General features: G+C 38.7%; 1 long non-coding RNA gene across 6 annotated transcripts in view; it reads left to right on the top strand.

The window, feature by feature from the left end:
* Positions 1-27514, top strand: part of LOC102159998 (uncharacterized) — a 749988-nt gene that overhangs the window by 451978 nt on the left and 270496 nt on the right. For 4 of the 6 annotated variants that reach the window (XR_014829074.1, XR_014829069.1, XR_014829057.1 and 1 more), the window contains 2 exons: positions 4929-4972; positions 5577-5815. This is a non-coding gene — a long non-coding RNA (uncharacterized LOC102159998). Of the gene's footprint in view, positions 1-4928; positions 4973-5576; positions 8348-27514 lie in introns of those variants that run through there. The other 2 variants (XR_014829056.1, XR_014829068.1) reach the window with 2 other exon arrangements.

Below are 27514 nucleotides of genomic sequence, written 5' to 3'. Positions count from 1 at the left end.
TTTTTCAAGGAAAGTTTTGTTGGGATATATGCCCAAGAGTGGGATTGCTGGGTCATATGGTAGTTCTATGTGTAGTTTTCTAAGGTACCTCCATACTGATCTCCATAGTGGTTGTAGTAGCTTACATTCCCACCAACAGTGCAGGAGGGTTCCCTTTTCTCCACACCGTCTCCAGAATTTGTTATTTGTGGACTTATTAATGATGGCCATTCTGACTGAAGTGAGACAGTATTTCGTGGTAGTTTTGATTTGCATTTCTCAAAACATCAGGGATGTTGAGCATTTTTTCAAGTGCTTGTTGGCCATCTATATATCTTTCTTGGAGAAATGTCTATTCAGGTCTTTTGCCCATTTTTCAATTTGGTTGTTGGCTTTTTTGCTGTTGAGTTGTATAAGTTGTTTTGGTCAAGGTTTTTTTAACGCAAAAGGTGATGTTATACCACCCAAGTATGAAGGAAAATATAGAGAAAAAATATATTTTTTGGAGGGAAGGTCTTGACATAAAGTCCAGAAGCCATAAAATTAAAGACATGTAGCTGTGCATAAAAATGAAAATGTTTGCATGGTTAAAAATACCATAAATGAAATTAAGGACAAACAACACATCAGAGTAAATAAACATATATATATATATATTTTACACAGTCCTTGACTAGCATTTTCAGAGCTAAATATACTACAGATGTATTCATATTTTTAGTTAAAGACATTTTTTCAAAAATGTTCACAACAGCATTTTTCTAGTAGCTAAGAGTAAAATGTCCAACAGGAAAAGACTACTTGCATGATGATGATGATGTATTCATATAATGGATACAATATAACTGTTAATGAAGAATGATTTCTAAGATATGTTAAAGGGTGAAAAAGCAAAGAATTAGACAGTATATACAGTGGTTAATGTTGTGTATCAGCTTAGCCAGACCACAGCATGAAGTGGTTTGTTCAAACACTAATCTAGTTGTTGTTCTGAAAGTATTTGTAGATGTGATTAATATTAATAATTAACTTTAAATAACACACATTACCCTCACATATTGCGGTGGGCCTCATCAAATCAGTTGAAGGCATTAAGAGTAAAACTGATGTTTCCTGGAAAAGTAATTCTGCCTTAAGACAGCAACATAAACTCTTACTTTAATTTCTAGCCAGCCCTATATATTTCAGACTTGCCATCCCCCACAACTGAGTGAGCCAATCTCAAAAAACTCTCCATCCTCCACACTCCAGTGTGTACAGAGATTACTATATGGGTTCTGTTTTTCTGAAGAATGATGTCTGATACAGTAAGTTATCATTTCTTTTTAAAAACATGTACATGTCATGATTGTATATATTCAGCAACCTCCTCTGGAAGGACATTCAAAAGAATAGTAACAGTGGTTGTCTAAACTTGTTACTCTAAGTTTGTTTTGAGTTACAAAGTTTGGTTTGCCCCCTGCAGCATCAAGTTGGGAGTGAGTTAGAAATGCAGGATCTCAGGCTCTGCTCCAGGTCCATGGATTCGTATCTTCATTTTAACAAGAGGCAGAGTTTAAGAAGCACTGGCAAAGGGATTGGGGGCTAGGAGACATCGAAATGAAATGCCACAACTCCTTCAGCCTGGACTCCCATGTACTGGTTGAACTTTCTTCCTACTGCCTCCATCCTCTGCCTCCCCAAATCACCTATCCATGGTGACAACCCTGCCTGTCCCCTTACATAAACTGCTTCTGACATGCCTCCTATTAATGGCCTTTTCTCCTTCAGCTATTTTTTTTCTTTTTTGGAAGTAAATTCTAACAGTCCAAATTAATTCCTCCTCACATCCTAAGATTTCCTACTCCGAGTCCTTGATGACTCCAGTCTACAAGACACTCTGGGGCTTGGAGAAAGGGAGGAGGTGTGGAAAACAGACACTGTGCACTTAGCTTTGCTGAATTTTCCTCAGCAATTGGAGTCAGGGGGCTAGGCTGTCAAGGAGAGGGGATAGAATTTTTGTTGTTGTTTCTGCTCATACTGTGTCTAACAGAATTTTTTTTTTAATATCTGAAGATTTCATTTAATGATAGGGTTTATCCCTCGATGCTCACAGCAGATCTTGAAAATTTTAACTTTGGGAGCTATTAAAAGTGGCGTAATTGGCTGCAGAGGTCAGTAGAAGATGAATTGATCTTATTAGAGAGCAAATTATCCAATAGGGGCTCACCTGGTTTAGAGAAACGCTGTAACTTAAACAGGAAGAGAGGAAAGAAATATAAAAAGGATGACCTTGGGAAAAAATTCAGCATGAATAAAACCTGAAAACTTTGCTTGTTTCTTGCTGTTAAGCTATGGCTCTTGTAATGTTTCCAGAGAATAAATGAGCCTGAAGCCTGACACAACTCAATATGACCTTAGAGTCTGTCTTATAACAACTCTAAGGCCATTCAAAGAACTTGCCCACCAAATGGATTCCCTAGGCTGCTCCGTGGCTTTGAGAAATGAGTTTCTATTTTGTAGGCAGCCTTCCCTATTACCAAGCTCTAACTTTGATGCTCACATTCTGCAGTGCATCAACTTCAAATAACTACCCTCAACATCAGAGACCTTCTTGTCTCCACTTGTTAACGTGTTTTCTGAGCACTTTAGGCCTAGAGGCCAATCAGACCCCATCTGTTTAGCATAGTCCAATGACACAGACATAACTCTGCAAAGTACTTCTTACTGCAGATGGGAAAGGGTAGATGGGAACATTAGGCCAATTTTAAATATCACTTGCCTGAACCTTTTTACTCCCATAACCACAAAAGAAAAAAAAAAAACAACAACAAAAAACAAACAAGCAATAAAAAACAGGCTCAAGCTTGGACTTTGGTATGGAGTTACTCTGAAGAAATGTACATTTATATTACCATATAAGAACATTATTATAATATTATAGCCCAGCTGACTCTGATGTTAATATGACATAGCAGAGATCCTATTAGTCAGGTACACAATAATAGCTTACTGTTGGAGTGGAAATTGTTGGTACTTCAAAGAACCAATTTGTGAATCACTTCCCAAGCAAGGAGAATGCCAGTATTTTTTAATAAAAGTATAGTTGATTTACAATGTTGTACCAACTTCTGCTGTACAGCATAGTGACTCAAATATATATATATATTCCCTTTCTTATATTATCTTCCATCATGTTCTATCCCAAGAGACTGAATATAATTCCCAGTGCTATACAGTAGGACCTTATTTTTTAATTCATTCTAAATATAATAGTTTACATCTACCTCCTCCCACCCCCTTGGTAATCTGTTCTCTATGTCTTTGAGTCTGTTTCTGTTTTGTAGATAAGTTCATTTGTGCAGTATTTTATATTCCATATATAAGTGATATATGGTATTTTTCTTTCTCTTTTGAACTTACTTTACTTAGTATGATAATCTCTAGTTCTATCCATGTTACTGCAGATGGCATTATTTCTTTCTTTTTCATGACTGAGTAGTATTCCATCATATACATGTACCACATTTTCTTAATCCATTCATCTGTTGATGGACATTTAGGTTGTTTCTATGTCATGGCTATTATGAATAGTGCTGCTATGGACATAGAAGGTCATGTATCTTTTTGAATTATAGTTTGTCCAGATATATGCCCAGGAGTGGTATTGCTAGATCATATGGTAGTTTTATATTTAGTTTTCTGAGGAATCTCCATACTGTTTTCCGTAATGGTTGCACCAATGTACATTACCACCAACAGTGTAGGAAGGTTTCCTTTTCTCCACACCCTCTTCAGCATTTGTTCTTTGTGGACTTATTAATGATAGCCATTCTGACTGGTGGAACCTCAGTATTTTGATATATCCCTAAAGTATAGGTGAAGCTTTCCAATTGTAGTTCACAAATTTTATTTTTATAGTATAAAATTCTTTAATCAAATATAATTTTAGGTAGAACCTCAATAATTAGAATAGAAAAGTGAGAATGCTATTAAAGTAGATAAGTGGGCACAAACTGCCGCCTATTAACGCTGCCTCTCACTCCATGATGTACTTTGAAGGACAATTATATAATTCAGGAGTTCCCTGGAACATAATTTGCAAACCACTGGCCTAGATGAATACTAATTTTAATTTGGTGTTTTTGGTTTCCCAGTTTTCTTAAGTTCTCCTGCTAGATCCATATCCTCTTGAATCCATAATTTGTATAACAGTCCTAACAGGTGGGTTTCTTCTGGGATTGAGAAACTCACACTTCTAAACACCAAGCTTTTAATCTTAATCTTGACTTTTTGAGATAAAATCTTTCTAAAGCATATTGTGCATTTCCTAATGTCCTGAAGCAGTATGGTAAATAAATTTTAATCTCTTTTGGCTAAAAGTCATCATTTTGAAAACTATAATATGTGCGATTATACTTGATAGTTAGTATAATATAGTAGAAAGAACACAGGCTCTATAGTCCATGGCATACAACCCACTGAATGGCTATGTCCTTAAGCCAATAATTGTTCCTATCTTGGTTACTTAAAAACAAAGCTCATAAATTGGAATAACACCTAATTGGCAGAAATGAGTGTAAAACTTGAGTGGAATAATGCCTGCCACAAAGTACCACATAATTTGTAAGGAGAATGTAGGGAGGAGTTGATAAGACTGCTAGCTTCCTCCCAAATCCATATTCCCCACTGAATTTCCCTGCTCACAGATCTGGTAGCGGAAAGGATTTACCGGCACCACCATTCCAGGACCTTCACTGAGTGGGACTATAGTGCCTTTCTCACTTGTATCAATACAAAATGCTGACCCATTTCTATTGCAGATCCAAAGGTTTTTCCTCCTTTGTTGGTTGAGTATGGTGAACCTCCGAGAACAGAACTGTAAAGTGGGGGAGAGGCAGTAATACAACAGAGGGAGGTAATACAACAGAAAAGGATAACCTGTTTATCTACTTACTTGTATCTTTCAGATCTGCTGGGGCTTGACTGGCACCTGTGCTATTTCCACCAAACAGTAAGTTACTGGGCCACTCACCTTGAGTCTGAACTTTTAACTCGGGGGGACCTGATGGAATCATAGAGGCTCGGGTTACATAGTCACTTGCTGTTCTATGGTCAGGAGCACAGTCTCTGCTAGGCTAGGGGCTGCTTTGACAACACTGAGTAGTTTTCTGTCCCATAAGACCCAGCCTTATGCTGGACTGCTAGGTCTTTGCTCTGACTCTTCTGTGGGAAATGACATGTAATCACCATAGATACCTCTAGAACCAGTATCTCTGCTGAATCTTATAGGCCAGGTGATGGGGCCAACAGTACTGCAGCTAGAAATCAAGTGACCCAATTCTTCAATGTCATTCTAAGAGTCTTCTTTTTAGGGTTATTTTGAGGTCTTAGTGTGAGTTTTTCGGAAAACAGAGCCTGAGACAAGGGCTTGCGTGTTGGTCACTAACTTTGGGAGACAATCCCAAGGAACTGCCGTCAGAGTCTAGAAAGACAGGAACCAGGAAGTAGAGCAAGCCAGTCCATGCATCATTCTCATGCAGTTCACAACAGTGGGCAATTGGGCTCCATGTCAGCTTGGGATCTTCTGAGGGTAAACTTCAGTTTTGTCCACTCAGGTGACGGAAATGTCTGTTTGTCCACTGACTCTGCCCCCGTGGTCATGTGTGGCTTCCAGAAGTTAAATCCAGGTTTGCTTATGCACAAGAATGGATTCTTTTTGTGCTCAAGTGGCAATGCCAGAGAAGGCTAAGGGCAGAAAAGGACCCATGTGATGCAACCCAAGCAAGGGGCTTCCAGGTTCCCCCCGCCTGCAGCCAGCATTGCTCCCCCAATAGAGTAAAAATGTAGAAGACAGGTAAGCTGTTTTCCTCTAAACAAAATGGCTGCTATAGCCCTGTTTCTTTAGTAATAATAATAAAGTAATTACTATTGCTTTTACTCTGCTAGTTATGTTGGGTAACTATTTTTTTTTTTTTTTTTTTTTTTTGCTTTTAGCTATCATTTCTTATTGCCATCCATGTACTAGTTCTATGGCGCTATTTCTAACTCCCACTAATCTGTTTCACTTCTACCATGTATTTGAAAGTCAGTTGCATTGCAGAGTTGGTTTCAAGGATGCATAAATTAAAGGTAAATAGGCCCTGGGTGGAGGCCTGAAGCAATTTTTTAAAACCACGTAAGGATGCTAAACTAAACTTATTGTGGTAATTATTTCATTATACATGTAAGTTAATCCATTATGCTGTACATCTTAAATTTATGCTGTGAGGTATGTCAATTATAGTTCAATAAAACTGGAAGAAAATTATTAAATTTAAAAAGCACAGGATATTATGATTTTTAATACGTCCATTTAGCCGACACAGTGGCCTTTTATTTCCTTTTAAATTTCTCATTCTTGTGTTACAATTGGGTGAAATGGTTAGAGAGCCAAATTATAAACTAATGTGGCTATTATTTTGATTTAACATGGGCTATTATTATGATCACATAGGATATTTTACTGTTACCATTGTTATTATTTTGTAATGAGGTAAAATTTCTGAAACTATTTCATATTATGGCAGTTTGCTAATTATTATAGATTTATTTTCTAATTCAAAAGTTATAGTCAATACACATATATGAAATTAGTACCAAATTAGTAACTGTTAAATTTACTTCATTAAATTAAAAAAATAAAGAATTGTTGGGAGTTCCCTTTGTGGCGCAGCAGGAACGAATCCAACTGGGAGCCACAGGGTTACGGGTTTGGTCCCTGGCCATGCTCAGTGGATTAAGGATCCAGCGTTGCCGTGAGTTGTGGTGTAGGTCTTAGATGTGGCTCAGATCTAGTGTTGCTGTGGCTCTGGCATAGGCCGGTGGCTGTAGCTCCGATTGGACCACTAGCCTGGGAACCTGCATGTGCCTCAGATGCGGCCCTAAAAATACAAAACAAAAAAGAATTGTTAAGCCCTACATAATAAACAGAACTCCCAATACAGGATTCCTGATCTGTGTTCCCGGAAAAGAAAGGTATTTATTTTGAAAATGAAAGATTTAAGTCAAATATCTGCTTCCTCCAAAATGTTTTACAAAAAAGTAGTAGGAGCAAAAATAATAATGGAGGAAGATAAATAAATTCAACTTCAGATATCTTTTTTCTTTGGTACAGGCTCTATCAGTTCAAATTGAGCAAAGATAAAAATGCAGATACCAATTTTGGTGTTAGCTGGGCTTCCAAGGTCTTTGAAATGTTTAGAAAATAGTCTGCACATTTTTCCCTTTTTTTTAAGTTTTATTTATTTCTTTTTTAATTGTTATTTCCCCAATACAATTTTTTTTTCTACTGTATCACATGGTAACCCAGTTACACATACATGTATACATTCTTTTTTCTCACATTATCATGCTCCATCATAAGTGACTAGACATAGTTCCCAGTGCTATACAGCAGGATCTCTTTTTTTGGACACCACACTCTTTCCAGCATTTCTTTGACTTGCACATCTGGAATCACTAAAACATACAGCTGGGAAGAGCCACCAGTGATAGTTTGTTTTCTTGACTAAGAATTAGAACCTTGGCCTTACCAAAGGGTATTTATTTGGGCAAGTTAATGATGAATTCTTGAGGAGTGATGACAAGATGGAGGCTTGGGTAGTGGCGACCATGGGATTTGGAATTGAGTTTGTCACTACACTTCTCTGAGTTTTATGAGATGCTGTTGAAGCTCTCACACCACCTATGTCAAACCTCCTGAGTCTCCTATCTGCTCACGTGCAGAGTAAGTCGTGGCCTTCTGCCTCTAGTGTGGTCAGAGTCTTACCAACGCAGGCAGTAGGTGAAAGAGGAGAGCATGGCCCACTCTCTTGCCAGCAATTCACCCCAAGTATAAATACAAGAAACACAAATCCACAGTGACATGTCATAAAGGAGAAAATAGCAACAAAGAAGATGGAGGCTTTACAAATTCAGTGGATTAGAAATAGTCCAGGAAATCAAAGAGGAAAATAACATGGCAGTGATTTTGTTTTCACATCTCTAAGCTTCCCTTAAAAAAAAAAAAAAATAGCTCATGTAAAGAAATACTGATGAATATAGGAAGGTCAGTTGCTTAAATAGTCTTCCTTTTTATGTTATTTAACAAACACTGTAAAATGTAAATTAGTAGAAACACTGGAAAAAATGTTGGCAATGCTTATAAACATTAAAATAGGTATGACAGAGCAGTTTTTCTCCTGGCAACATGCCAAATAGAAACGAGGACACCCCAGAGGCTCATACCAGCTTTTTCCATAACAGCTCCCCAACATAAATAATTCAGTCATCTACCAGCAGTAGAATGGGTCGATGAATTGTGGTCTAACCACATAATAGAATATTCAGAGCAACAAAAAGAAGAAAATACTGTTACACACAAGAACATGGGTGTGTCTCATACGCATGACATTAAGTGAAAGAAGTCAGATGCAAAAGGGTACAATTCTATGATTCCGTTTGTATGAAATTCAAAAGAAATCTAAACTAATCTACTATGATCAGAGGTCAGATTAGTAGTCACCTGGAACAGGGGTGCTGCTGACTGGTAGGGGACCTGGGGAGCCTTGTGGAATGTTTGAAACATTCTACTTCTTGATCTTAGTGTTCATTACACAGAAGAATTTAAGTGTTAAAATTCTTCAGGCCATTCGCATGATATTTATGTCCTTTACTGTAAGATGTATCTCAATTAGAAAAAAAAAAAATCACAGTAGTGAATAATACACAATGAAAGTGTGAAATTACTATTGAAATCAATGACACATAAGCCATTATCTTATTTGAAGAAACTTCCCTATGAGAGGAATTCATAAATTAATTGCATAAACATTTCTGGGCCCACATATCCAAATGAGGGAAGTCACTTAAAGTAGTCACCTTGGAGGCCACTATTCAGATTACACTGACATTGCTCTCTGATTATTGGAGCTCTGTTTTAGATAACCTTCCTAGACTTGGGGATATTTGTCCTTTGAAAGTTTTCCAAATTTTTACTATATATAAATAATTTGAAACTACTTTGGGCTGTACAGAGGATTTGCGATATGACGAATACCGTTTCTGTTGTTCAATCATGGGATGTGGTTGACTACAAAATGAGTGTAATTATGTCATCTGGCTCCAAAAATATTCCTAAGGTTGACTGAAAAAAAGATTCCTAAACTGTGTTGGTTTTTTGTTTGCATCAATGTTAAAAGGTCATGGCTTACCAAAGCCTCAAGTGTTTGTGAGGTCCAAAAGAATTTGACTCTTGGAACCCAAACAAGTCCAAATCCAGAAAACTAAGTAACTTCATATTTATTTGGGCAATTCTGACAGGAATTTATCATTGTATATCCTTATTCTCAGGAGGTGTTACAACCTTAGTTTACTGTAGGGTAGAGAAACAACCCCAGGAGTTTCCTCTCTAGTCTAAATACATCTCATTTTTGCTTTAAAGAGATGAGTGCCTCCTTTTTCCCTTCTTGAGGGTTGGGGTCTATAGCAGTGACATTTAAGTCCTTTTACCTATGGTTTTCAAATAATCAATTTTATTTAACCAACCAAATATACATTCTTTACTTTCACATCTTTCATGATTATCTGGTCATTCTCACCCTGCTATTTGAAAAATCATTCAATGGAGTGGGCAGACAAGGTTTCTCATTTCACTACCCACCTTCCTGAAGGGTGGTAGTTAAAGAGATGTCTGATCTCTCTCGGTCTCAGTTTCCTTGTTTGTGAAATGATGATGATGTAATGGTGCCTCTCCAGATTGCTGGGGAGTTATTTAAGGAGCATTCTTGGCTAAAGATCAGAGGAGAGGCCCTTCTCCCTTCTAGATCCTCCCTTAATTCATCTGCTCATTTTTTTAAGCATTGAGAGAAAAGTTCAAAACTCCAAGATGAGACAAAAAGGATTTTCTACAAGCTCTTTTAATTTCTGGTCTTGATAATATTAGATATTATTCATGTATTTCTCACATTGCATTTACAGCCATCTCTCTTTGGGGAGGTTTCTTTCTTTGAATTATATAAAGTAGTTAAAGCAGTAAAAGCACTGACAAAGATGACATAGGTACTTTCTGGTCTCATTTCACCTGGCACTAAATGACACTTTTCATTTCCTTTCTGAAGTGATGAGAGTGACGACATCCAGTCCCTCCTCATTTCTTATATGGGGCCCTGAGATGAGGACTTCTGTCTTTTCTAACAGAAGTATAACAAAATATCAGCCTGTAACAGTTCTCATGCTTTCATTCTCTTTCCTTTATGTAACATATAAAGCGTTTCAATTGATAGAAAATTGATGGATGCAGTGTTTTTAAAGGTTTAATACATTTTGATTTGGGGCTGCTTGGTACATCTATAGCATAGGAGAGCTTTAATATCCTACGTATAAATTCATTTACGTCATCAACTCAGAGACCACCATTTAGGAGAATTATTCTGGTTACTAACAGCTATTTGCCTTTTTGTTGAGTTTACTTAATTTCCAAATCTATAATCTCTCCTTGCATTAGTTTCTAAACAGTGTCACATCAGATGGTTTCATTTTACTTGTTCTAAATTAAAACTATCCTCAGACTGAAATGTATCCCAATTCACCTCAGGTTTCATAACCAAGGATGGCAATTCTGGCAGTAATAAATATCAAGCAAAAATACAATATATGCTTCTGAGGTATGCTATTTTCTTCCTTTGAGAATGCAGTAAATTTGGGCTTCCTAGCTTTACAGGCTCAAATAGGCACTGAGAGAACATCAGTCGGTTTAATTAAAATGCACACATGTAATTACTAATCCTAATGTAAAAACTATACAGTCTTGTATTACATTCAAATCAGTGGTCTGATATGATAGCAAATTTCCCTTGAAGCAATGCCAGTTTTTTGTCGGTCTGATTCTTCGTTTTGGTTTTGATTTGACAACAAATGCAATCAATAGAATTCTAAGACTCCCAGGTTAAATGAGTAAAACAAACCAACTAGAGGCACTGGTGTACACACAGAGATGCACTGACAAGCTAAGGGATACAAAAATAACATTTTTTTTAAGTAAATGAACTGGTACTTCCAAAGGGAACAACTGGGCAATGTGATTTTTTTCTAGCAGAACTCATTTGATGTTGGAGATGAGATATTGTATATAATATTATCCTATAAATCTGAAGGGATATTTTTGGTCTTACATATTCATTCTCTAACCATTATCATGTTTCTTCCTGCATGAACTTGCTCATTGAAAGCTATGACTTAAGTTGAAGAATGTTTCTGCTTGTTTATTTGTTAAGATTCATCACTTCTCTGGTTATTTATACTCAGTTCTTATCTTTACTTCTCTGAGCAAGGGACCTTGTTGGCGCCCCAATTGCTTATATCAGTGAATGTCAAAGAGTGAGTACATTGTGGTACTAGATCAAAGGCCTCCTCTTGGGTTCCCCAATTCTCTCACACTGGAGTGTAGCTGACTCTTGTCATAGAAAGGGTCAAGTTTCCTAATGTTTATTCCAGTAGATGGCCTCAAAAGATTAGGGTTGCTTTAATTATTAAAGAGCCATTTAGATTTATGCAGAAACTTAAGAGACACTTAAACTATCTTTCTACTTTATATGCTTTGCAAGTCTTGGGCTCTCAGGGGCTCAAAATAGTGAGTATTTCTTTGTCTATGCAATAACCTAGATCTGAAGTATTAAAAAAGCAACTACTGGAGTTCCCGTCGTGGCGCAGTGGTTAACGAATCCGACTAGGAACCATGAGGTTGCGGGTTCAGTCCCTGCCCCTGCTCAGTGGGTTGACGATCCGGCGTTGCTGTGAGCTGTGGTGTAGGTTGCAGATGCGGCTTGGATCCTGCGTTGCTGTGGCTCTGGCGTAGGCCAGTGGCTACAGCTCCGATTCAACCCCTAGCCTGGGAAACTCCATATGCCGCAGGAGCGGCCCAAGAAATAGCAAAAAGACAAAAAAAAAAAAAAAGCAACTACTTTAAGGTCTCCCCCACTCAAAATACCAGTGAACACTACTGAAAAGTCTGCCATGTTAATAGAAATACTAGGTGTAAAATTAGGTATTGTTGAACATAGTCTCTTACCCTATTGTTACAGCATTTTTCTATTGCTGATTTAGGATGTACATAGACAAATTATAATAGGCATTTGTCCCAATCCAGTGATTACCTTTTTAATTAATAAAACAGTCAGTCTTCTCCAGAATGAACCATGTTCCTGCACAGTCCAGTCTCTCCTCACAGATAATGTCCTAGTATACAATTTGTTCTATAGACACACATACCAGAAGTCCATGGCTGGTCTCCATGTGCAGCCCTCTCCACAAAGGACTGCAAAGCATCACAGTCTCCTCTAGACTTCTGCAAAAGGAGTTCAGATATGCTGTAAGTTGATTTTCACACCAGAGAGAAATGTCTTGTATTATAGGCTCTAAATAGTGCAGAATCGCAAAAGGCCAGAGTGATTCTACGGAAGTTATGTTGTAACTTCAGCAATGAGAAATAATTGCCATTATCAGAAGTAATGGGATGGTGGGAACCAAATTAGGAAAAGATTTACAAAGGCCTCGTGACTTGGTATCCCTCTGAATGAATTGTGTTTCAACTAAGACTCAAGAGACCTCTAGTAACTACGCTATTCTCCATGCTCTTCTAGAAACACAGCTCCCCTGGACCCCTAGAGACCTTTCAAAAGTTCCATGCCACCACATCTTGTTAAGGGCCATGACATGGAGAAGTTACTCTTGATTTGGGTAATATGGCCAAGAAGGTATGAGCATACACAGTGACTTGTATAGAATCCAAGATGCTTAGTTGTTGGGCCAAATACAAATTCTGATTCCTTTGTAGAAATCTGAAGAAAGGTCCACCTAACTAATAAATATCTATGATTCTTCTTTAGAAGCAGTTAACTTCCAGAACAAGAACTCTCAGGGAGATTCCCTCCCTGAATTCCCTCCCCGAATTCGCTGCCTGAATTAATGATACATCTCCTTTTAGACTTACATGAAATAGAAGACAGAGCTTCAAATACTCCTATCTTCAAATTGCCTCTAAGCCATATACATTTAATAGCCTAAGTAATGGTAAGATGTTAGTCAAGTCTAAGACACCTATTTAAATCATACCATGAAATAACATACGCAAAGACTAGCACAGGAGTTACATTGTGGTTTAGCAGTAATGAACCTGATTAGTATCCATGAGGATACAGGTTTGATCCCTGGCCTTGCTCAGGGGGTTAAGGATATGGCGTTTTTGTGAGTTGTGGTGTAGGTCACAGATGTGGCTCAGATCCTGTGTTGCTGTGACTGTGGTGCATAGGCCAGCAGCTGCAGCTCCAATTTGACCTCTAGCCTGGGGACTTCCATCGTGTGGCCCTAAAAAGCAAAAAATGAACAAACAAACAAACAATAAACAAGAAGACTAGCACAGAACCAGGACGTGTTGGTCCTCTTTCTTCGCTCCTAGCTCAGAGGGTTGATGAGAGTATTGCTATCAAAGTATGTTAAGTATGTGAAAGTATGCTGTTGAATACACCAGTACAGGATTTTAAGGTAGCATTATACTCCTGGATTTTTGTCCTACTGGACTAAAAAAAAATATAGGTAATCATTCAACAGATTTAATTCTGCTCTTACATGCACTTAGTTGTCAATTCATCAGTAATATTCAGCAAAAATTCATTCAGATTATAATCACTACTAATATCTGATATCTGCACAAAAATTATGTTTAGAATTGTTCATCAGTATTTTATGTATTTATAACTTTGAAAATTAGAAGCCATTTAGTTGTCTAACAACAAGGGACTGGTTAAAGACAATTATGGTACTATTCAATAATTATATCATGGTGGAAAATAATATTTAATAATAATCTAGGAAAATAATCACAATTTTTTTTTTAGGTAAGAGAAACATTACAAATACTAGATAGAGGGTATATGTAAAAATATATATACATATAGATAAATAAGAAAATTTTTAAAGACTTTTAAGAGATATTCAAAAACATTGGGAGTTCCTGTAGTGGCTCAGTTGTTAACAAACCCGACTAGTAACTATGAGGTTGCTGGTCAATCCCTGGCCTTGCTCAGTGGTTTGAGGATCTGGCATTGCCGTGAGCTGTGGTGTAGGTCACAGATGTGGCTTGGATCCCACATTGCTGTGGCTGTGGTGTGGGCCAGCAGCTGTAGCTCCAATTCGACCCCTAACCTGGGAACCTCCATATGCCATGGGTGCGGCCCTGAAAAAAGACAAAAGACCAATTAAAAAAAAAAAGAGAGAGAGAGAGAGATTCAAAAATATTAGTATAGAAAAGCTGGATTTAAAAAATACTCACAGCTGTACTTTAATATAGTGTGTATATTTCCCATAATGAATATACATTACCTTTTGTAGTGGGAAAAACCAATTATTCAAAAAGAAGATAGTCAATACAGTAAAAACAATTAATCAGACTGGCCATAGAGATTGTCTAGGCAAAACACAATTATTGAATTTTCCAGTTTTCCACCAGTTGTTTTGATTATGTAGTCACGGCTCCATTTGTCCGTGTGGAAGCACAGACTTCCAGAATGTCCAAACAAAGAAGATGTAGACAGAAGTACTAGAGGTCATTAATTTTTCCATTAGAGCCATCATCTGACTCTCCGGTCTCACGTCTCTCCAGCCCAGGATGAGTTTCTAGCTCTGAGTATCAGTCAACTCTGAGCAGGGCTACAAGAGTGTTTGTGCATGGTCTTGTGAGTGGTGAGTGGTCCCAGGCAGATATCCAAGAAGTCCAGATGTTAAGGAAGATCACTGATTGTAAAGATTCAGGGGTATTTCATATCCTTATGACAGAGGAGACACCATAAAGAGACAGTGAAAAGCAAATGGTTACAGGATGAGATTCAACTGAAGGGTAAGGTCAAATCCTTTTGTGACATCAGAAAAAATCAAGACGCTGAGCCATGAACCAGGGTTTTTTTCTTTTCTTTCTTTCTTTTTTTTTTTTTTTTCAATTTCCCCTTACTCAAATCAAACTAAAAATCAGAGAGTTCTCTGGTGGTCTAGCAGTTAGGATTCAATGCTTTCACCACTGCAGCCCAGGTTCAACCCTGGCCTAGAAGGTGGGATCCCACATCAAGTGACTTCACGCCGTGTCCAAAAAAAAAAAAAAAAAATCAAAATTTTCTGAGACATGAGCCCAAATCAGAAAATAAACGTTACTTGGGCTTTTGCCACAGGTTTAGTTACCACCGCTAGATCATGTTTGATTTACTTGTTTTGGGTGAATTGTTTTTGTATTATATTTCCTTTTGAGAAAGACAGTAACCACATAGGCATCCTAAGCAGGTGCCAATCTCTCTTTTTTGTTTTCTGCTTTTTAAAAAATTTTGCTGGAGTTCCTGTCGTGGCACAGTGGTTAACGAATCCGACTAGGAACCATGAAGTTGTGAGTTCGATCCCTGGCCTTGCTCAGTGGGTTAAGGATCCGGCATTGCCCTGAGCTGTGGTGTAGGTTACAGACGCAGCTCAGATCCCGCGTTGCTGTGCCCCTGGTGTAGGCCGGTGGCTGCAGCTCCAATTGGACCCCTAGCCTGGGAACCTCCATATGCCGAGGGAGCGGCCCAAGAAATGGCAAAAAGAAAAAAAAAAAAAACTTTGCTGCCTTATTTTAAAATGAAATAATTTTTTAATATACATTTTCTAGGGGCAGTCAAAGCACTTTCCACCAAGAAATGTTGTAGATGTTCCAAGTAACTGAGAAATTCTAGAGACCCTTTTTAAAATACCACATCTTACTAAGATATTGCTATTTTGTTCATCATATTTGCTTGTAATTTTTTTTTGTCTTAAAAACTTATATAAAGCACGTGGCAGAGGGACTGGGCTGAGGATCTCCAGGTCTCCACAGAACAGGGGCACTTGCCTTTTCATTATTACCTGCTTCTGCTGTCATGGTGGGATGGAAGCATATAGAAAAATCATGAGTAGACAGAGTTAAAACCCTAGCTTATGGGGGCAGGTCTGGCCCTGAGTGCTTGGAATGGAATGCTTTTATTTATTTACTTATTTATTCATTTATTTATTTTAGGGCTGCAAATGCAGCATATGGAAGTTCCCAGGCTAGGGGTTGAATTGTAGCTACAGCTGCTGGCCTATGCCACAGTCACAGCAATGTGGAATCCAAGCAGCATCTGCGACTTACATCACAGGTCACGGCTATGTGGGATCCTTTAACCCACTGAGCGAGGCCAGGGATCGAACCCATGTCCCCATGGGTACTAGTTGGGTTTGTAACCCACTGAGCCACAACAGGAACTCCTGGAACCATGCTTTTAAAGCTAGGTTTTAAGTACAATTTAGGGGACTTTCTGATCAGAACAATGAGACAGCAAGGTAGACAAAAAAATAAATAAATAAAAAGGAAAAAGGATTTTATCTTTTAAACCTGAGTTTCAGACCTATCTCTGCTAGCTAAGTGTCAGCTATCCCCAGGGAAGCCACTAACCTCCAAGATGTATGGAGGGGAGACAGTGATTTCCTTTTCACTGTCCCGTAATAAATATAACTTGCAACTGCATACCCACCTCCCATGCCATTTCTGCCCCAGCATTCTTGATTTCCCTTGTTAAAGTCCACTCTTTCTTTAATCTATAGAACCTGTCAGCTTCTATCAGAGTGTATAAGTATTTTTTATGTCTTTTATAGCTTCCTTCTCCCAGAATATAAGACCCATGAAGACAATGCTATTCTCTAGTTTGTTCATTATCTTCCACCAGCACCTAGAACAGTGCCAGCTTTATAGCTCATTACCTGTTTTTAAATGCATGAATGAATGCCTTATGTGCACCACATACTCAAATGAGATGTTGTATGAATCTGGCAATGTAAATCATTATTTTTTTTTATTAGAGAGCCAACTAATGAAACTAACTAATTCTGTAATATAACTTCCTCCATTAAGTTTGCTGGTACATCCCAGGAAAGATTTGATTAATTCTCTTACAAAAATTCTAGGGATCCTAATTCTGGTCCTATATATTTTGTTCTGCCTGAGCTGATGTTGAGCATTGAGGATCAAAGCAAACCTGCTTTAAATTGTGTTACATTCTATACCAGTGTCTCTCTCTAGGACAGGGTACTTGGGAAAAGTTTAGGGAAGTGTTTCCTTTCTTTGAGGCAATCAGGAGATTACTTTTTATTTGTCATGGGATAATTTGTATTTTCCAAGGTATTTGAGATATTACTTTGTGTTTTGCTTTTACTGTTGTGAAAGAAACAAAACATATAGGATCTGTTTATGATTTTTTCTTTATTTTTCTCCTTTTTTCTGATTTTTAAGAAGGAAGTTAGGCCTTTCCTCCTCCTTTCTTCAGGCGCTGTCTCAAAGGACAGACTGAACTTCTTTGCAGAACAGATGCTGACTCACAGACATTGAAAAACTTATGGTCTCCGGAGGAGACACTTTGGGGGGTGGGGGGGTGTGCTTGGGTTGTGGGATGGAAATCCTGTGAAATTGGATTGTTATGATCATTATACATCTACAGATGTGATAAATTCATTTGAGTAATAAAAAAATAAGAAAATAAACATTAAAAAAAAGCAGTATCTTCAGATAAACAGTTTTCCCCTACAAGTCGTGAAAGCCTGATCTTACTCTGGAACATACATCAGAGTGAGTGGAAAAAGAGGGCTCCATTAGTTTGAGGAGAGGCTGAGGGGTGGGGGTTGTGAATTGTCTAAGGTCTTATTAGGCATTGTAAGGACTTCAGCTCTTACTTGGAGTTAGAAGTGAAGCTATCAGAGGGGTTTGAGTTTATGAGTGAGGTACTATGACTTTCATTTTAATATGATTGCTCTGGATTTTTGTTGAGAATAATCTGAAGGAGACAAGGAGTGTAGCAGGGAAAAGAGTTGGAAGCTGCATTAATAATCTTGGCAAAAGATAGTGGTGGTTCGAACAAAAGTGGATGCTGTGGGGCTGGTGAGAAGTGGTCACCTCTTGGCAGAATAGGCCTTTGGGTGCTGTTTTTAAAGAAGAATTAGGGATGGGAGTGTTTTGACACATTAAACCCCCTCTAGCCTGCACCCCTTCAGCATGTATTTCTGGGCCTGGTGGGATTTGAGTGTTGTCTGCAGATGTAAACTGAGCAAAGCTAGCTGGTCCAAACAGGCATTGAACCCATGACCCTGATCTCATTAGCTTCAATCCTAATCAATTTAACTAAATGTGGGCCATGAACCTACAGAGAACCATGCCCTGTCCCCCCGCCCCTTCTGTAGAGTCTTACACAGTCTATGCACTGTCTGCCAACCACATATATAATCCTTGAAGTTCCTTCGCCTTTGTTGTTGGAAGAGTGTTAAACGCCTATAAAGTGGATTTAGAAAATAAAGCAAAGTTTACAGAGAGATCTGCCACTAAAAGAGTAAGCCCTGCCTACCCTGGACTCACATAACCATTCTCAAGTCAGTATTTTTATATATGTCCATTTGGATAGTCTTTTTTATTGAAAATAATTTAAAATGTCTGAATTTGCTCACTTTTTCACAAGGGACCAATTCACTTTGTGGGTACACAATGGTACCTGCTAACAGGCTTACTTAGAGTAAAGAAGTACTGTATATTACAGCTCAAATGGTAATAAGAGAGGGAGATAACCACCTCTTGAATAATAATTTTTACGCCCTTCTTCACCCAAGGCACAATGTTCCTTCACAGGAGAATTGTCACGTGAGGAACATACCAGTTAGGCAATTGGTTTGTTTTTCTAGCAGACCTGCTTTATTAGGAGGCTTCTAATGTGTTACACGTTCAGTTACGAAGTGTGACAATTTATGGTGCATTCTTGGGATTTCAGAAAAGAGAAAGATCTTGCAAATTATTATCTGTGACAGAATTATAATTTTACAAATGATTAATCTCAATCATCCATCTCTTTTTCCTCTTGGGTTAAGCAGGAAAATTATATCCTGCAAAATTAGCTGTCAAAATGTGAGCCTGTGGTTTTGGAGTATTTGTGTGTCGGGAGAGTGAAAAGAAGATCTTTATTAATGAGCTGGATTAAGTAAATAAAAAGGTTATTGTAAGAGACGTGCTGCTTTGTTGCTACAATATGTCTCATGATTTCCCAGTAGTCAGATAATATTTACCAAATTGTATCATGATTTGAAATGACTGTTACTTGTTTCCAGGGATATCCTATCACCTAAATAGGATATTTTTACCTATATCCCCTTTTGGACTGGGTGCAAATGAAGATGCATGTGCTTTTCCTTTGTTATTTGATTACAATGACTGTAGGTAAATATTTTGATCACAGAAACATTTGGAAAATATCTCAGAGTGGAGAACCTTTTACCCAATATCAACACACTGGTGCTAAGCAGTAGCTCAGGGAAGAGGAGAGGATTTAGAGAGAGAATTAAAAATCAAGAACCACCTGAACAAATCAAGAAATCTTGACATCAGCTATTTCACCAGACATTACTTTGCAACTTCAGTGCAATGAACTTTATGTCATCATTCGTATGATGTAGATCACCTATTTCTTTGACTTGTAATTATCTATGTATATGTGTCATTCTCCCCCATGCCAGGCTGCAAATTCAATTTCTGGAATATAGTAGAAATTTAATAAAGAAAAAAATAAAATGTGAAAAGTGGAAGGGATACTGAATAAAGATGATTAGAAATCACAGTGGCTCATAGGTTGGGCTGTGTACGTACCTAATCACGTGATTAACATCAAAACAGTTCCCATCATGATATATCTTTTGAAGAGTCAGGGACTGTAAGTTTTCTAAGCACACAAAATAAGGCAAAAAACGGAGCTTTTGTAAAGGCTGATGATGCTCAGGCTGTCTTCATGAGCACAGATGTAGTGACTAGTTTTCTCCCCTCTGGCTGTGCCTGAGAATCATCCTCCACATTGTAAAAAATGTGGATATCTGGACTTCCTCCACCTTAGATCTGCTGGTTTTAAACTCATCAAAGTTTCCAGACCTCAGTGTATTTCAAAGTTTGTTTTAAAGTTGCATGAGTAACCTTGAGGGCCAGGCAGCGCTGAGGATGCCTGGCTGAGGGTTGTGGCGCCGGTGTTTCTGAGGAAGGGCAGGAGACTACTTGACTTGGCTCCCTTTGCTCTTTATCACTCTTGTTTTGTCAGGCTCTTCAGCTAAAAGAACTGAAGTTTCCGTAATAAGAAAGGGAGCGGATAATAAGGGCACACATAGAACTGGAAAATGGTCAAAGTTGAGGCAACCTTCATCTACAAATTCCTTCCTTATCCTGAGCCACAGTCTCTCTCACCTCCCTCCCCCTCCCTCTCCTCTCCCTCCTCCTTTCTCTCCCTCCTCTCTCCTCTTCCTCCCCCTCCTCTGTCCTCTCCTTCCTCCCTTCTCTCCCTCCTCCGTCCTCTCCTTCTTCTCTCCTTTCCCTCCTCCATCCTCTCTCTCCTCCTTCCTTTGTCCTCTCCCTCCTCCCCCTCTCTCCCTCTCTCCTCTTCTCTCTCGCTCTCATATTCACCAGATTTCTCTCAAAAAATCCCTGTGTCTAGTGATGTGTCTGCTTTTCTCTCTATTCTCTATGGAAAGACTTCCTCATTCTTCATGGGCTCTTTTTCTGGTCTGTGTCAGAGCCTCTGGTTTCTCTTAATTTTTGCTTTTCATAACTTGTTTCTACCTGATCCCTGAGAACTGCCCATCTTGTTATAATGGTCTGTCATGCCTGGCTCCCTTTGCTAGCTACTTCCTTCCTGAGAGAGAATCTAATGGGCTTTTTTGCTGTGAGGGATAGCAAATTACGCTCAGAGACTAAGATTGCCTTTGCCAATAAACAAAACAAGTTCATTAAAATGATTTCACCAATTAATAACAAACAGGATAATAACTCTTAAGAAGCCAGTCAATAACATACCCCCAAACTATGATGGATTCATTATCGTATTGTTCCAGGCAAGGGGAGATGACAGAAATAAAGCCAAATTCAGTTGAAGTGTACCATTTCTATGAGTTTTGGTTTCTCAGGAGAGGCAGTTTTGCCAAGGAAAAGCTGACATTCATAGGCAGGACAAAAATAAAAGTCCCTTGCTGCTGTGAAATATGATGCTGTTGGGCAGGCTAGACTGCTCCATGTGTATCAGCCTGGGGACCATTGCCATGGCAGGAGCAAGTGTCTCAAGATCTTCAGACTAGATCAGCAGAGGGGTAGCTTTGCCCTGACTGACAGACACTCTAGGACATTCCTCTCAAACTCACAGTATTTTTGCCATGCCCCTTGCCATAGTTGCTCCTCCACTTGTTCTAATCCATAAGTCCTCATCAGGACCCTCAGATGCCGAATTAATAAGTGATTATCAAGGACAGCAGATGGGAGATGAGAGCCTGACACAGTTCCATTCTCATATCAGAATAACTTTACTCCTAAAGACAGCAAACAGGTGGGTCGGAAGTCATATCCAATCGATACACAACATTAGCTCAGATCATCTTTTCACAAAAGGCATGTCTCAGTTTGCTGGCTCTAAATACGTTCAAGTCAGGTGTCACCTTGAGAGCAGTCATCTGGGACTGGAATTTGGTAGTCATGTTGGCCAAAGTCTATGTGCCTCAGAATGGTCATTTTTAGGGGGGCTACATGTTGGAAGATTCCTGGTATCTTGTAGAGCATGTCTCAACATCCACTGTGTTTTAGTGTTACATTTTATATATATATATATATTATATGTGTGTCATATATATATTATGTGTGTGTCATATCTATCTATGTATATATATTTATGTAACCTGGCTTCTCATTTTTGAACTGCTGGAGTGCTGATGCACTTTTATATCACCATTGGTATTTAGCTACATACTTGGAATACTTTCTTTGTCCAATGGATGCTTGTTGCATAGGTATAGTACTTATATCCCTCTCCCTTTCTTTGCTGCCTTTGTTTCTTTCTATCCTTTCTCTCTCTGTCCCTTTATCCCTCTCTTCATCCTTCCTTTTCTCTCTTCCTTCTGTTTTTCTTCCTTCCACTACATGTAAGGACATACTATGTCAGAGACTATGCATTGTAACGTCATAACTCAAAAACAGAGTTCCTGCTGTGGCTCAGCAGGTGAAGAACCCAACTAGTATCTATGAGGATGGGGTTCAGTTGCTCAGTGTGTTAAGGATCCGGCATTGCCACAAGCGTGGCGTGGGTCTTGGATGTGGCTCAGACCTGGCATTGCTGTGGCTGTGGCCAGCTGCAGCTCCGATTTGACCCCTAGCCTGGGAACCTCCATATGCAGTGGGTGCAGCCCTCAAAAGACAAAAAAAAGAAAACCTCAAGACGTATTGGCTGCCATCAAGACGCTCACACTGTAGTAGGGAAAAGAAATCTATAGTAGGATGTCACATTAGGAATAGCATGTTTGTCCTCCTGATGTTTTGTTCTTCCCCTACCTCCGTTAGTTTACTGATTCCTTATTATGTCATTGCTTCAGGGGTTTTTCTAGGGCAGTATACAGAAGAAGCAGATGTCAGTGTTTCTTCTTGCCTTTTGTAAAATGTCTAAACACACTGAAGGGATGTTGTATGTGTCCTGGGGGGAAATTGTGAGAAGGTGTTCCTCTGAGAAAACAGGAGAAAAAAAGGAAGAAAGTCTCCTACAGCTGGGAGGAAGTGTGTGCTCGGGGCAGAGGCTCCGAGGAGGAGTGGAGATCTTGTCCCCTCTTGGTTGTGTGCCAGCGAGATGAGGGATCTCAGAGCAGACGGTGCTGGACTCACATGAGGCTCCCAGCTTCCCCACAGCATGGGAATAACAGTTCTTCTCTCTGCTGCAGCTATTTGGACTTGGATCTTAAGCAGGGCAGGAGCAATCAGTGTTCAGAGAACCTGTTTGACATCTTCTGAGTGATGCCAGATGCTGGGACCTCTACACAGTAATGAGCAAGAAGCATTTCCCACTGAGGAGTGAAACAGAACTTTACACTAGCTGGATTGAGAAAGGGCTTAGGTAAATTTAAAGCAATGGAAAAAATGGTATTTCTTATAAGACTAAGTTTGTGAAACCTATTATATATACGAGCGTATGGCTGTGATATAGGAAACTAATTTCTTGTTTTACTAATGTATAGTTGATTTGCAATGTTGTGTTAACTTCTGCCATACAGCAGAGTGACTTTATTTTTTTTCATTACGATTTAATCTCAGGGTATTGAATATGGTTCCCTGCGTATACAGTAGGACCTTGTTGTTTATCCCTTCTATATGTAAAAGTCTGCATCTACTAACCCCACACTCCCAGCCCATCCCTCTCCCACCCCACTGCCCCTTGGTAATCACAAGCCTGTTCTCTATGTCTGTGAGTCTGTATGTCTGTGAGTCTGTTTCTGCGTCATCGATAAGTTCCTTTATGTCATAGTTTAGATTCCACATACAAGTGATATCATATGGTATTTGTCTTTCTCTATCTTACTTCACTTAATATGATAATCTCTAGTTCCATCCATGTTGCTGAAAATGGCATCTTTCATTCTTTTTTAAGGCTTAGTAGTATTCCATTCTGTACATGTACCACATCTGCTTTATCCATTCATCTGTTTTTATATCTTGGCTATTGTGAATAGTGTTGCTATAGTAAACTAATTTCTGATGGCGACAATTGTGACATTCTTTGGAACTGTAGAAGGAGCTGTGATCACATCTAACTTAGGAAAATCTTTGCTTTTCACGTGACTATCACCATGAGCTTATGGAGTATGTCTCTTAATTTAGGGATAAAACTAAAACCACAGGCTAGAAAAAATAAACTCTAGGCCTATGTACCATGGGGTGACACCATGATGCCTTATCATCAAGTCACATCAGTCTGGTGCCAGCTGCCCCTTGTAAGCTAGCTGACTTAAACCAGAAGTCAGTGCTCTGGTCCTCACTGTCCACCCAAGTTATTTGTTGTTCTGTTAATTCTGACAGAATTTAACCTCCTGAAATCTCATTCAGTTTCCTCTTTTGAGAAATGAAGAAACTTTTTAGAGAAACATACGACATGTTGAACTTGCATATATAAGATTACTTATAAACTATAAAACACCTTATAAAAGTCACACACTCTAAGTAGTTCTACTAGTATAAACAGTTTAAAGTTTGTCAGTCTTTGCCCCAACTAAGTATTTTAGTTCTGTTCTAAAATCTTCAACAAGGAGCTTATGCACACTGAGGTATATGGAATGACTGGCCAACAGGTATTTGCTGTATAGCTCAGAGAATTCTACCCAATATTCTGTGATCATCTATGCGGGAAGGGAATCTGAAAGAGAATGCACGTCTGTACATGTATAACTCAATCACTGTGTTGTACAGAAGAAACTATAACAACACTATAAATCAATCGTATTTCAATAAAACTTTTAAAAATGAAAATAAAGAAAAAAAAAAGAAACAAAAAACTCAAACAATGAAAACAGTATTTATTGTAAGCACCAAAAAGCATCTTTGCATGGTGTTATGTCATTTACACATATATTTATCAATATGTATATGAGGCCAGGCCCTATGTTAGGAGTTGTAGGGAAGCAATATTTGCTACCCAAAATGTGACTCTTTGTCATGTGAGGAAGAAACAAAAAGACTCAGAAAGTGTTTCTTTTCACCTTCTTCTTAACTACCTAAAAGATAGGGGAATATTCCAAGAAAGAGTACTGACATCGGAGATATGTATGGTAAAATATGAACCATGTGGTGTGCTCATCAGGGAAGAATCTAGCAAGGTCTGTTTTTAAAAATTTCTCTCTATGGTCCCATTGTTTCTACATGGCCCAGCAAACATTTGTTTACCAAACATTTGCTCTTTTTCATCTTCCTGTGAATTGCTTTCCTTCCCTTTGAAGTCCCAGATCCCTGCCCTCTTCTCCTTGACCCCAAATGACATGTATATCTCATTTTGCCTGACTGCTTTTGGAACCTCCCATATTGATGCAGATTCCCTGTATGTATGTAATTAAAATTGTTTTTTCTCTACCGTTTATCTCATGTTAGTTTAATCTTTGGGGCAGCCAGAAGAACCTAGAATGGTGGAGGAAAATAATTTTCTTTGCCAACAGTGTTTTGTGTATTGGTGACTATTAGACAAGATGCTTGGCCAGAAGAGATTGAGATCTAGTTAGGGAGGCTAATATTACACAAGTTTAAAAAATTGTCAGAAATGCCACCAAGGTCAAGAACAGAGTGTTTTAAGAGAGATTAAGAGGAGTGAACTATACAAGAGTGAGCTTAGGAAACATTTTATAAGAAAGTGAGGGTTGAGTTCTGAAGGACGAATAGGTACCAGGCAATGAAGGGGGTGGGAGGAGAGAGCTGGGGGTGGGGGTAGAGATTGAGAGCTTTCCTGGTAGAGGCATAGCATAAGTAACCATCTCTGAGGCAAGAATGTTCGTGGTGCCCTAAAGTAACGCAGAAATAGTGCATACATTGTTCTTAAAACCTTCTTTGGTTGAGTCATTTTTATGAGCATTAATATTTTAAGAAACTTCCTGGTGGTATTCAAAACATGGCTGCATCAAAGCTTTCAAAAATAGCAAGGGAGGAGAGGTACGTATTTTATATGGATTAATTCTAAAATTTTGTATGTCTTAGACGTATGAAACAATGTTACATTATAATTTGCCAGGAAATTCGGCAGATTTTAGGAACTCTTATCTCCCTCTGGTAACATTTAATGTAATTTTTACTGCCAATAAACATCCAACTGTCTATATTTCTTCCTTTTTCTCTCTCATAAAAAACAAAGCGTCAATATTGTTTACAAGACCTATTTGCCACACTTGCTTAGCTCACTATACTTAATGCTTTACATGTTTGAGTGTAAGTTATAGTTTAGTATCTTCGTTGTCCCAATGACTGAAATTTTATTGATTCTCACTACATTACAATGATAGTAAAATCAAAATTTACATAATGTACTGTTTGTGTTTCAGAATTATTTCTGATCCATTTAGACAGATGTCATCCCCAAATAGTATAGCCTAAAACAACGTGTAGTCTGTTGACACAAAGCCTTTTTTCCAAAGTGATTAGATGCAGCCAAGCAGAATCAGCTCTCCCCTCCGTAAAGTATCATACTTTTCATTACCTTCATTAATGTATCTAACCATCACCGTGAAATGCTGCTCTACCACCGATCTGTTCCTGTTTGTGCAGCCTTCTGGCTACACCCTGACAACAAGTTTATTTTACGGAATTTTGCTCAAACTTTCTTTCCACTCAGCTTCAATTATTGCAGTTATTGAAATCATGCTACAAAAGATACCCTTATGTTGCTAAAAGTGGGGTCCAGCTGCTCACACCAATAAAGAGGCAAAGTTGCTGGAAAGGAAAGTTTGTTTTATTTCAGAGCCCTCCAACCAGGGAAGGGGTAGGGGAGGTGTACTTGTGTCCAAAGGCCAAGTCCCCCCACTAACAACCAGTGGGCAAGAACTTTTATAGGCAGAGGGAGGGGGCCACATGCAGAAACAGCAGAGTCAGTTCTGACAGGCATTTCGAAATTGGCCATGCAGTGGTCTGACCAGCATCATCTTGATTGTGTTAAGTACAGTTAGTCTTCAGTCCCAGAGTTGGTTTGTTCCCATTTCCCTGAGGCCAGTTCTCAGCATTGTAGCAGCTTATGTCATGGCTACAGTCTGGTCGTCATGTAGTTGACTCCTTCCACCTGGTGGGGGTTTCAGTAGCTGCAAGACAGCTCACAGGGTATGGCTCAGAATAGTATCTATAGCCCTTGAGGAGGAACTAAAAGTCCTTGACTTAATGACTAAAGTATTATTATTTTTTCTTGTGTGACTACTCTACATCGTTTCTGCATTTTCTCATTTCTCTGATTAAATTTATTCTTTGACTGCAGTTTTTCTACAAACAAAAGGCGGTTGGAAGACATGGGGAGGGAGAACCATAGGGGCCTGCTCCTTCTCACTTAGAGCTTGTTGCAATTGTTGTATGAATCAACACTATTTTCCCAGTGGCCAAACTGGAGCAATCTGAGTGACAGAATCATGTAGGATTCAATTATAACCCAAAGTATAAAATACATGTATAAAATATGTGTGCATATATATATATGTACATATCCATACTGATATAAATAAATGATTGAATAAATACATAAACGGTGAAAAGGAGACAGCTCTCCTTAGAAAAGAATCCCAAAGATTATTTCAACAAAACAAAAGAAAGGCTCCAGGAGAGTGGAGCTTACCCCCCCTGACTTAAGTTTTGGGTTGGATTTTACCCTCCTCCTAAGACAGTATTTAAAGGGAACAAGAGTAATTTTATCATGGAGAGACCAAAAGACACTACCCTCACAGATAGGTCAATGTTAATCAGGACAGCTTCACACCATACTGATATCACGGACCTCCAGATAGGACGCGGTGAAAAGGGCACCTCTCCACTGTCGAATTCTTCCCTAAACCCACGACCCTAGTCTAATTGTGAGAAAAACCACAAGAGAAAGCTAAATTAGGGGACATTCTACAAAGTGAATGGTCCTTAAAAAACCAGTATTATCCAAACTGTCAAAGTCATGAAAAATAAGGG

Source organism: Sus scrofa, chromosome 15 (genome assembly GCF_054392235.1).
Source record: "Sus scrofa isolate SSC_HxYL_T2T_F1_AM1 chromosome 15, Sscrofa_HxYL_maternal_Yorkshire_Landrace_v2.0, whole genome shotgun sequence".
Classification (NCBI taxonomy): Eukaryota; Metazoa; Chordata; class Mammalia; order Artiodactyla; family Suidae; genus Sus; species Sus scrofa.
The sequence above is the reverse complement of the archived record's forward strand: the minus strand, read 5'-3'. Positions and strand labels throughout refer to the sequence as shown.